Here is a 12,322-nt window from a genome sequence, read left to right as displayed (position 1 = left end):
CGGATTCCTCCCCCCTTTATCGCACGCCTGTTTTCCCCCCTCCCCCCGCCCCCCCCAGCCAGGGGTCGTTTCGTAGAAAAAGAGCCAGGGGAACTCATTAGCATAACTCATTAGCATATGCCACACCCCCTGACATCAGGGGCCCGGCTCCCCCCCCAGCCAGGGGTCGTTTCGTAGAAAAAGAGCCAGGGGAACTCATTAGCATAACTCATTAGCATATGCCACACCCCCTGACATCAGGGGCCCGGCCGGCGGGAGTGCGAGGAAGTCCCTCCAAGGCCCTCCCTGGCCCCAGGCACCGGCAGGCAGGGGTGGGGAGAGGCGAGGAGGAAGCAACTTACCCTCCCTCTTCTCCTGCCTCCTCTTGGCTGAATGAGGGCCGGAAGCGGGGCGGCCGGAAGCAGGGGGTGTGGTTTTGTCGTGTGCCCTGCCCCCCGCACCTCACCCGGGAGAGGGAGCCCAGGTCTACTCCCACGGGTTGCTATGGGCAAAAGGCGAGGCCTGGTCTACTCCCATGGAGTCCAGTGGGGGGAAAAGAGAGCCCCCCCACTTTCTCTCTCTCTCTCTCTCTCCTTCCTTCATCTCTCTCTCTCTCTCTCGGGGGTCTAGGGGCCCGTTGTCTCAACGGGCTTTGCTCCCTAGTAATATAATATATATGTAAACATCAATACTTGCATCTTGGTAATTGTACATTGAAATAACAGAATTGGTGCAAAGCCTTACTTGGTGATGTATGAAAAATTGCACTTCAATGGAAAAGTTGCCCAATTCACATGGAGTTCAATAGTTTCTAAAAAATATAGTATAGCAATGAAACTAGGGTTGCCAAATCTGGTTTGGAAAATACCTGGAGACTTTGGGGGTGGAGCCAGGAGAGGGTGGGGTTTGGGGAGGGAAGGGGCCTCGGCCTGGTACAATGCCATAGAGTCTCCCCTTCAAAGCAGCCATTTTCTCCAGGGGAGCTGATCTCTATCAGCTGGAGATCAGTGGTAAAAGCGGGAGATCCCCAGGCCCCACCTGGAGGCTGGCAACCCTAAATGAAACCAGACTGGATAACTAAGTATAATTGTATAGAACCAAAACCTATGTGAGAAAGAACATGTTCAAACCTACTTACCCCCTATTTCATTGCATAAGTAATGGAGAAGAACATCTCTCAAACAGAATAAAGCTTATGTGTTAACCAGGTGTTGGTGGTTCCTAACTTATATTGAGTTCACACAATCATGGATAGCTCCAGAATCATTTCCTTAACCTGTTTTCTTTGCTTTACCCAAAAGGAAGACGTAAGCATTTCATATGCCATCGATATATGGGGCTCTGATAAAACTATTCAGTCACAGTCTTTTTGTGACTTTGGTGCTAAAAGAGTGAGAGTTCCGTGTTTCCACTTCTAAAATACTGTTCTGGAATGCCTGTAATGCATGCCACTGTTTTTTGCGGTGCTATTGTCTGTTTAGTGTTTGTTCCGGAGGCATTTTGGCCTGGAAAGGGTTAACAAAAGTGTGAGAGTTCCCTGTTTTCACTTCTAGAATATTGTTCTCGCGCGCCTGTCATGCGCCTGTAATGCATGCTGCTGTTTATTGCAGTACTATTGTGTGTTTAATTCCCGTTTGTTCTGGCTTTTACCCTGTCCCCAAATAACCTTCTCTTTTTGTTCTGGGTCTGGGTGCTGCAGGAAACTACATTTCCCAGAAAGCCTTGCAGGCATTTGAAGGGGGCGGGCTTTTTAAAAAAATCCATGCGGAGAAATTTGGGAGATAATGGAGTTTGGTAGCGCCTGCCTTCTTCCTCGTGTCCACCGGCTGGAGGGAGAATTTGGCTTTTGCTCGTCTGCAGGAAGGGTGAGTTGAGGATTTCCCAAACCAGCTCTTGGGCAAGAACGGGGGAGGGGGAGAGAAAATACCTGTGTGAACGAAAGTGAAAGAGGCTGGCCGGAAAGAGCATGGGGAGAGAGAGAGGCTCCCCGGGGCAAGAGCAGCGCGGGGGTTTAGTTTCACCCCACCCACCCGAATGTGTTCTTTGCAACCAGCCTGGGCTTCTGCTATTCTTCAAACTCAGACGGTCCCCCGGTCTGATCCAGCAGGGGTTGTTGCCTGTTCTTACTGGGCCCCTTTAGTTGGCTGCTCTCGCTCCACGGGCTAACCCCTACAGGGGCATTTGGCCATATTTTGCTCTTGTAATGGTATTTCCAATACAGACTGTTGCTTTCTCTGGTGAACGATCCCAATGAGCATCATCCTCAAGAAGATCTCTGAATTGAAAACTGGTCTGAAGGTTTGTTTTGTGAAGGAGGGCATACACTCCACTCTCCCTGCTTGGGCTGCCTCCGCTTTAACTGGCTTCCCGGGAATAAACTCTCACTTCCATTGCAAAACATTAGGGGTCATTTCTGTTGTTAATCTGGGCCAGGATTTGACCATTCCCTTCCATTTTTGGCAATGGGGACTCCCACAGCCATCCTGAAGCCAATTCTGAGGCCTCTAGCTTTCATTTTATTGTAGATAAATCACACACACACACACAGTTTAGTAATTTTTCTGCAGGCTGTTTATTTTTGTTTTAAACCCTTTCTGTTGCATCAAATCCAAATTTTGTTGGGATGATGCAGTAGCTGGCTTGCAGTTCAAGGGCATGTTTTACAAACGGCAGTCGTTTCACAAAGCACAAATATCTGGAAAACTCTCTGAGGCAGCCTGTTTGTGTTGGATATTCTGTGCCCTGCCTGAGCTCTCGCATGCAAAGCCATGAGGATCACGCAGCCTGGAATGAGCAGGTTTGGGTTTGTTAGCGGAGAAAATAGGATGAAAGAGATGGTGAGTTTAATTAGGCCAGTTTATGTGTACAGAGCTGGATGTAAGTTTTAAAAGTTCCACAGAAATCTTCTCTGGGAACACAATGTTGATGTATTTCTGGCTTTAAACCAGTAGTATAGGTGACAGTTTTTTTACAGTCAATTAGGGTTCTTTTGTTTGTTCATTTAATTGAACTGGACTAAGAGAAGCCCAGTTTTGTACAATTTTCTGAATTGGTATTTCTTGGAGACTTTCAGTATAACTGGAGTTATTATAGAGGCTGGGGGAAAAATGAATGCAACGTTCCTTGCCATCGCCTTGATGTATTCTTTTAATCCTTTGAGCGAGTGATGGGTTACTTCTTGAATGGTCGGGGACAGAAATAGATGATCAAGTGGGCCATATTTTCCTCTTTCAGAGATCTCCAGTGTCCTTTGAGGAAGTAGCCATGTTCTTCTTGCCGGAGGAATGGGCTCTCTTGGATGCAGGCCAGAGAAAGGTCTTCTGGGAAGTGATGGAGGAAAATTATGAGGCGGTGGCCTCTCTGTGTAAGGCTCTTTCCCCCTTATTATGAACGCCGGGGGTGGGGGGTGGTATCATCCTTTGACCCTCTTGAATTTTCTAGACCACTTTTGCACTATTTCCTTTTCATTCTCATGGTATAAGCCTCCCCCTCAGTGACAAGATGCTCATAGGGTAGCAAGTGTAAAGGCTTTGGGTTGCTGCCATGAGGTAAGTTTTGTATTGAGCCTGAAGAGGACAGAGATCACCGGAGCAGAGGATTTTATAAAGCAAGAAAGAAGATTTTTTTCATGCACACAGGAAGCTTCGCCACAAAGCAACAAATGAGCAAAGAAACCTTGTATTCTGTGTTCCCAATATTTGTTTTTTTAAATTCTGTTTGGGTTTTGCTGTTGCAGGGGACTACATATCCCAGAAGGCCTTGCAAGCACTGGAGAGTTCAACCCTGCCTTTTCTAGGTGTCCAGGTTTTCCCTCGAGAGGAAGATGGAAATTTATGGGATATGCAGTTCCATAGGGCCTCTCTTCTTTCTTGTTTCCCCTGGACGGAGAGTGAAGTTGGCCTTTGCTTTTCTGCAGGAAAGGTGAGTTTTGGATTTCATCCGCAGCTCCTGGGCAAGAATAGGGGAGGGGAGAGAAAATGTGTGTGAACAGGACTGGAGGAGGAAGAGCTGGCCGTAGGGAGCATCAAGAGGGAGGCTTCCTGGACAAGAACTGTGCACGGGGTGGGGGGTTACTTGTGTTTTCACCCACTTAAATGTGTTCCGTACACCCAGCCTGGACTTCTTTTTATTCTTTGCATCTAGACAGACCCCCGGTCTGATCCAGCGGGGTTCATTATCTGTTCTTATCTTTCTTACTGTCCCCCATAGCTCGCTGCACTCACTGTTTTGTTTTTTGCATACCCTGCGGATGAAACCCAAAAGATGCGTTTGGCCATGTTTTGCTTCTGTTATGGAGGTATTTCAAATACCTACTGTTACTTCCTCTAGAATATGATTCCAATGAGCATCACCCGCAGGAAGACCTCTGAGCTGGAAACTGGTCTCTATGTTTGTTTTGTGAAGGAGGGGGATCTCCGATCCGTGCTTCTTCTGCCTTCCTGACTTCTTGGGAGTAGATCGTGGCTTCCCTTGCAGAATAGCAGAGGAATGTTTGTCTGTGATTGACTGTTATTGAGTATTTAAGAAAGCACCTTGCCAGAGGCACGAGCTAAAGGGCTCTTTGCCTGTGGCTCTTCGCCTAGGGACTCTGTAAGAAGCCCAAGAAGAGCCAGAAAGCCAACCCTAGGCTCTTTGTCTTCCCCGTAAGGTAAATTGACTTCGGCAAGAAAAACCACATAAATTCAAAGGGTTCTAAAAGGGGGATTATATTTACTTATTTTAAAAGAATTATGAAGCCAGAATGCCAGCAGGGGGCTGGGGGCTATCCAGTGTTTTGCACGGAGTGTCACATATATGACTATCTGCCCACTGGGCAGAAGTCTTGGGTGTATGCTCGGTGCAAGGAGCTCCTGGTTCTCAGGGAACGTGTTTGCTCCCTTGAGGCCAAGGTAGCTGACCTGGAGAAGCAGAGACAGTCAGTTAGGCACACAGAAAAGACTCTCGGGGACTTGTTAGATATGTCCCACTCTGGATCTGGTGGGAGGGGGGCTCTTGGTAGTGGGTGATTCGATCCTTAGGCAGGTAGACAGCTGGGTGGCGAACCCGCGTACTGACCGTATGGTGACTTGCCTGCCTGGTGCGAAGGTAGCGGACATTACGCGTGTTTTAGATAGGCTGGTAGATAGTGCTGGGGAGGAGCCAGTGGTCGTGGTGCATGTCGGCACCAACGATGTGGGGAAATGCAGTCGTGAGGTCCTGGAGGAGAAATTTAGGCTGCTGGGCAGGAAACTTAGGTCCAGGACCTCCAAGGTAGCCTTCTCAGAAGTGTTACCTGTTCCACGCGCAGGGCCGGAGAGACAGGCAGAGATCAGGAGTCTCAATGCGTGGATGAGACGATGGTGTAGGGGGGAAGGGTTCAGGTTTGTTAGGCACTGGGATACTTTTTGGAACAAGAGGGAGCTGTACAGGCGAGACGGTCTCCACTTGTCCCGAGAAGGAACCAGGCTGCTGGCACTTAAAATCAAAAAGGTGGCAGAGCAGCTTTTAAACTGAATATTGGGGGAAAGCCGACAGGAGATGAAAAGTCTCTGGTTCGGGTTGGCTCATCTGAGAGAGGTGAGGGGGTACCGGTTGCTTTTCTACAGGGAGGTGGATTGAAATTGTCCACAGAGGCCATGGCTGGTGACATGGACTGCCGGACAACGACTCGAGATAGCAAGAGGAAGGATGCAGGCTTAACTTGTAAGGGAAATTACAGCTGTTTCTATACAAATGCTAGAAGTGTCCGAGGTAAAATCGGGGAGTTGGAGTGCTTGGTGTCGGAGGGAAAAATAGACATTGTGGGTATTTCTGAAACTTGGTGGGATGAGGAAAATCAGTGGGACACAGTGATTCCCGGTTATATATTATATCGGAAGGATAGGGGGGGAAGGGTTGGAGGTGGGGTAGCTCTGTATGTCAGAGAGGGTATAAAGTCTAGAAAGATTGAGAGGCTAAGTGAATTGGATTCGCTTCTGGAAGTTCTATGGGTTGAAATAGGGGGGCCAAAAGGAAACTTAACACTGGGAGTTTGTTATCGCCCACCAGATCAAAAGATAGAGGAGGATTATAAAATGATGAATGCCTTAAAGATAGCAACTAGACAAAAACACTGTGTAATAATAGGTGATTTTAACTACCCACACATTGATTGGGTCAATATGTGTTCTAGTCGGGAAAAAGAGATTGAGTTTCTAGACACTCTAAATGACTGTGCTATGGAGCAGATGGTCACGGAACCTACCAGGGGAGAGGCGATCCTTGATTTGGTCCTAAGTAACACTCAAGACCTGGTGAGAGATGTAAAAGTGATTGCACCGCTTGGAAACAGTGATCATAATGTTGTTGAGTTCATCATTTGTACAAATAGAGAATTGGCCAAAAAGACTCACACAACCATTTTTAACTTTAAAAGGGGTAATTTCTCTGATATGAGGGGACACGTGGGGAGGAAACTGAAAGGAAAAGTAGAAAGGGTCAAAACAATTGGGGAAGCTTGGGATCTATTTAAAACTACGATCCTAGAAGCTCAAAAAATATATATTCCGCAGGTTAGGAAAGGCACAAACAGGTATAGGAAAAAGCCTGCATGGTTAACAAACAGAGTAATGGAGGCTGTAAAAAGTAAAAAGAATTCCTTTAAGCAGTGGAAAGCTAGTCACAGTGAGGCTGATAAAACGGAACACAGGCTATGGCAAATAAAATGCAAGTCTGAGGTCAGGCAGGCAAAAAGGGAATATGAGGAGCATATAGCAAAAAACGTAAAAACCAACAATAAAACTTTCTTCAAATACATTAGAAACAGGAAACCAGCCAGGGAGGCAGTGGGGCCCTTGGACGACCAAGGGGTAAAAGGAGTATTGAAGGATGATAGGGAAATGGCTGAGAAGCTAAATGCATTTTTTGCCTCCGTCTTCACTGTGGAAGATGAGAAGTGCTTGCCCACTCCAGAACCACTGATTTCAGGAGGGGTGTTGGAAGACCTGAGTCAGATTGAGGTGATGAGAGAGGAGGTCCTAAAACTGATAGACAACTTAAAAACTGAAAAATCACCAGGCCCAGATGGCATACATCCGAGAGTTCTGAAAGAACTCAAATGTGAACTTGTAGATCTCCTGACAAAGATATGTAATCTTTCCTTAAAATCTGCCTCCATTCCTGAGGATTGGAAGGTAGCTAATGTCACTCCCATCTTTAAAAAGGGTTCCAGAGGAGATCCGGGAAATTACAGGCCTGTCAGTCTGACGTCGATACCGGGTAAATTGGTGGAAACCATTATTAAGGAAAGAATTAGTAGGCACATAGATGAACAAAACCTATTGAGGCAGACTCAACATGGGTTCTGTAAGGGAAGATCTTGTCTCACTAACCTGTTAATGTTCTTTGAGGGGGTGAACAAACATGTGGACAAGGGGGATCCAATAGATATTATTTACCTTGACTTCCAGAAAGCTTTTGATAAAGTTCCTCATCAAAGGCTCCTAAGTAAGCTCAAAAATCATGGGATAGAAGGACAAGTCCTTTTATGGATCAAAAACTGGCTAGTTCATAGAAAACAGAGAGTGAGTGTAGGTGGGCAATTTTCTCAGTGGAGGGTGGTAAGCAGTGGGGTACCGCAGGGATCAGTACTTGGTCCACTGCTTTTTAACTTGTTCATTAATGATTTGGAGTTGGGAGTAAGCAGTGAAGTGGCTAAATTTGCGGATGATACGAAGTTGTTCAGGGTGGTGAAAACCAGTGAGGATTGTGAGGCACTCCAAAGGGATCTGTCAAAGTTGGGCGAGTGGGCGTCAACATGGCAAATGGGGTTCAATGTGGCCAAGTGCAAGGTGATGCACATTGGAGCCAAAAATCCTAAATATAAATACACATTGATGGGGTCTGAACTGGCAGAGACTGATCAAGAGAGAGATCTTGGAGTTGTAGTGGATAACTCACTGAAAATGTCGAGACAGTGTGTGACTGCAATAAAGAAGGCCAATGCTATGCTGGGGATTATTAGGAAGGGTATTGTAAACAGATCAGCCAATATCATAATGCTCCTATATAAATCAATGGTGCGACCTCATTTGGAATACTGTTTGCAGTTCTGGTCACCACACCTTAAAAAGGATATTATAGCTTTGGAAAAGGGCAACAAAAGGGTTGGAACACTTTCCCTATGAGGAAAGGTTAAAGCGCTTAGGGCTCTTTAGCTTGGAGAAAAGACGACTGAGGGGTGACATGATCGAGGTTTATAAGATTATGCATGGGAAAGAGCAGGTAAAGAAAGAGGTACTTTTCTCCCTTTCTCACAATACAAGAACTCGTGGGCACTCCATGAAATTGCTGAGCGGTCGGGTTAGAACGGATAAGAGGAAGTACTTCTTCACCCAAAGAGTGATTAACACTTGGAATTCACTGCCACAGGAAGTGGTGGTGGCTACAAGCATGGACGGCTTCAAAAGGGAATTAGATAAGCATATGGAGCAGAGGTCCATCAGTGGCTATTAGCCACAAGGTATAGATAGGGACTCTGGGGCAAGTGATGCGCTGTCATCTTGGTGCTTGGGGGGTTCAACAGTGGGAGGGCTTCTAATGTCCTGGCCCCACTGGTGGACCTCCTGATGGCACTGGTATTTCTGGCCACTGTGTGACACAGAGTGTTGGACTGGATGGGCCTTTGGCCTGATCCAACATCGGCCTCTCTTATGTTCTTAATGTTCCCGGGGTGAATCTGGGCCGCAGTGTTTTTATTCTTTATTGCTGAAGCTGGTGGCCAGTTTTGAGGCTCTTCACTTTCATGTTGTTATTACAGATAAAAATAATTTCTGTCCCTCAGTTTAGTAATTTTTTGCAGTATTTTTTTCTTTGTTTTGACACACATCCTGTACTCCAGACAAGAGGCTATTGTTAGGACAGAATATGGAGAAACAAGGGTTTCCAGTTGGCCAAGGTGTCAGACAAGGATGCTTTTTATCTCGTGGTCTCTTAAATCTATATGCAGAACATATCCTAAGGAAAGCTGGATGAGATTTAGATGAAGGTGGAAGGTAAATTGGTGGGAGTAACATTAACTCTTTGAGATATGCAGGTGATATCACTTTGCTGGCAGAAAATAGTGAAGACCTGAAACGTCTTCTGATGAAAGTTAAAGCAGAAAGTGCCCAAGCAAGGTTATAGCTGAACATCAAGAAGACAAAAGTAATGAGTGCCAGCAAACTACACAACTTTTCGGTTGATGATGAAAAAAACTGAAATTGTTCAAGATTTTCTGTTCCTTGGCTCCATCATCAACCAAAAGGGAGGCTGCACCCAAGAAATCAGAAGGAGATGGAGACCGAGAAGGGCAGCTGTGAAGGAGCTAGGAAGGATTCTCAAGTGAAAGAATTTGTCGCTGGTGACCAAGCTATCGTACTTTGATCACATTATGAGTGGACAAGAGTCCCTGGAAAAGACGATAATGCTAGGAAAAGTTGAAGGCAGCAGGAAAAGAGGGAGGCCCAACATGAGATGGATGGACTCCATGGAGGAAGCCACAGCCCTCCCTTTGCAAGACCTGAGCAAGGCTGTTAAGGATAGAACAACTGAGAAACGACTTGACAGCACTTACACACACACATTTATCTTTGCCTTAAGGCGTTTCTATTACAAAAGTCCAAAATCTGTTCCAAGTGATGCAGTAGCTTAGCTGCAGTTCAAGGACATGATGTACCGTTTGCCGTTATTCCACATTGCACAAATGTCTGCAAAGGTCTCTGAGGCAGCAGGTTTGTGCCGGGTGTTTCTGCCCTGCATCTCTCACCCACCAAGTCCCAAGGATCACACAGCCTAGGGTGAATCACTTTTTGGTTTGGGGGGGAAAAATAGAACACGAAACACCTTTACTTTAATTAGGGCAGTTTATGTTTACAGAGCTGGATGCAACCCTTAGAGTAACACAGAACATCTCTGCAGACAGAAATGGTTAAAGCAGAAATCTTCTCTAAAGACACAGTGTCCATATATTTCTGGGGTTAAAAGTGCAAGGTAGTATAATGTCAACATGCACGTGTCTTTTTCCCCCCCCCCCCCCGCAGACACATTTAACTGGATTCGACCAAGAGAAGCCCAGTTCTTTGCAATTCTCTGTTTTATTTATTTTCAATTTGTATCCCACCTTGCCGGGGAGCTGGCTCAAGGTGGCGAACAAGCATTAATTTTATAGTTCTTGGAGACATTTAATATATAATACCTGTCAGAGTCTAAAAAAGAAACTAATGCAATTCTCCTTGCCATCAATTTGATGTATTGTGTTTTTTAATCGGTTGACTGGCCGATGGGATTCTTTCTTGAATGGTCAGGGATTAGAGATGTAAAATTTCCGCAAATTTTGAAGCTCGGAAAAAACCCCGGGGTGTTTTCTGGTTTTTTTTGGGGGGGAACCAGATATTTTCGGAAAAATTAAAAAAAAATGCTACATTAGCACTTCTTTTTTCTTTTCCAGATTGAAAGTCATTCTGTTACTTTAGGAACATAAAATATGACTAGGAACATAAAATATGGCCTCCTGATGGCACCTGGTATTTCTGGCCACTGTGTGACACAGAGTGTTGGACTGGATGGGCCTTTGGCCTGATCCAGCATTGGTGTCTCTTATGTTCTTATGACTATGGACATTTTTACTTGGCATTAAATTATCACAACTAGCATATTAAAAATGTAGTGTATCCAAAGAATTATTACAAACAGAATATCCACCCACATGCAAAAACAAAACTGAAACCTTTTTCTTTTCTTGTGACAATAGCACCTCCTAAAGGAAGAAATGCATCTTGTTCTTGCATTGGAGAGTTCAGTTGGTAACCTTGTCCTCAGTACACAGTGAATTAGATCAATCTGATACCATGCATATTTTTTAGAAATGATTTGGAAAATATTTGAACACCTTGTCTTAAAATATTTTATTCATCATGTTAACATAAAATGTTCCGTAATCAATTTTTTTTTCTTTTCTTTTTTCAATTTTTCCAGTTTTTTGGGGAAAAAACAAAAAAGGCTTCAGGGGGAAAAATGGGGAAAAACTGGGTTTTTTCCCGAATTTTTCTGGTTTTTTTCTGGGCCTTCACATCTCTATCAGGGACAGGACGATCAAGTGGGCCATATTTTCCTCTTTCAGAGATCCCCAGTGTCCTTTGAGGAGGTTGCCGTGTTGTTCACAGAGGAGGAATGGGTGCCACTGGATCCAGGCCAACGAAAACTCTTCTGGGATGTTACAGAGGAAAATTTCGAGACCATGGCCTCTCTAGGTAAGGATCTTTTCCCTTCTGTTATGATCACGGAAGAGATGGGAGAGAGTGGTGTCTTCCTTTGACAGTTTTTGATTTCAGGGCACACTTTCATTGGCCACAAAGAAAAGAACAGAGCCCCCACATCTGGGGATCTTACAGCACCTGAAAAAGAAAACATAAAATACTTTTATGCTGTAAAGAGAAACCTGTTGATGAAGAGAAGGATGATATCCAGTTAGGCTCCTGCTAGGAAATCACTGTTGCTCATGTTTTCTTCTTCGGCCTTTCTATTTTGACTCGGAGTGGCTCTCCTACAGTCTTTTGCTTCCATGAATCAGGCTGATGGGAGGAGAGGAGGGAAGGCACCATTAATTTGACTAGAGAAGGGACCTTTGCTCAGTGGCGGAGCTTCTGATCTGCGTATCTAAAGTCTGCAATTATAATTATTGTATGACATTCTGTGTAGTATAGCTAGGAGATCCTAGGATTGTCTGGTGGCCTGAAGCTCTAGCTCTTTTAGCCAGCTAGACTTATTTTTGGGTGGGCTGAGAGAGCTCTGAAAGAGCTGTGACTGACCCAAGGTCACCCAGCTGGCTTTCTATGGAGGACAGCAGAATCGAACCCGGTTCTCCAGATTAGAGTCCATCACTGTTAACCTCTACGCCATGCTGGCTCTCTTTAGGTCTTTAATTCAGTCCATGGCACTTGAAAAAGGGGTTTCAAGAGGAGACTCTTCAGTTGCAGAGCTGGGAAAGGCCCCTGTCTGTGGCTCTCCCGAGGCACCACCCCATGGAGTGGAATCGGCTGGGCTCGATGGAAGGTTCCAGGCGAAATCTTGGTGGAGGAGAACATGAGAGTCAGGTGTGATGATGGGGGTAGGTGGGGGGAGAGAAGCCGGGCAAGAAATGCTCCAGCCAGGTAGCAGGTGAGGAATGGGGATTTGGAAAGTAGGAGTGCTTCTCCTCCTAACATTCTCCTCTTCCTTGGACAGTTCAGAGCAGGTCTAAGTGGGAGCCAAGCCAGGCACGGACCATGCCTGCATCCTCAGATAATCTAAGAACATTCATTAAAACCTGAGAAATTGGGGGGGGGGGGGCCCTCTTTTCTCCTCTTTA

The 12,322-nt window shown here is 45.6% G+C and overlaps 1 pseudogene; it reads left to right on the top strand.

The window, feature by feature from the left end:
• The first annotated feature begins 1,763 nt into the window (after positions 1–1,763).
• LOC107120859 overlaps positions 1,764–12,322 on the top strand; it is a 15,251-nt pseudogene continuing 4,692 nt past the window's right edge.

This window comes from Gekko japonicus, unplaced genomic scaffold (assembly GCF_001447785.1).
Source record: "Gekko japonicus isolate JY-2015 unplaced genomic scaffold, Gekko_japonicus_V1.1 scaffold6270, whole genome shotgun sequence".
In the NCBI taxonomy this organism is placed as follows: Eukaryota; Metazoa; Chordata; class Lepidosauria; order Squamata; family Gekkonidae; genus Gekko; species Gekko japonicus.
The sequence above is the reverse complement of the archived record's forward strand: the minus strand, read 5'-3'. Positions and strand labels throughout refer to the sequence as shown.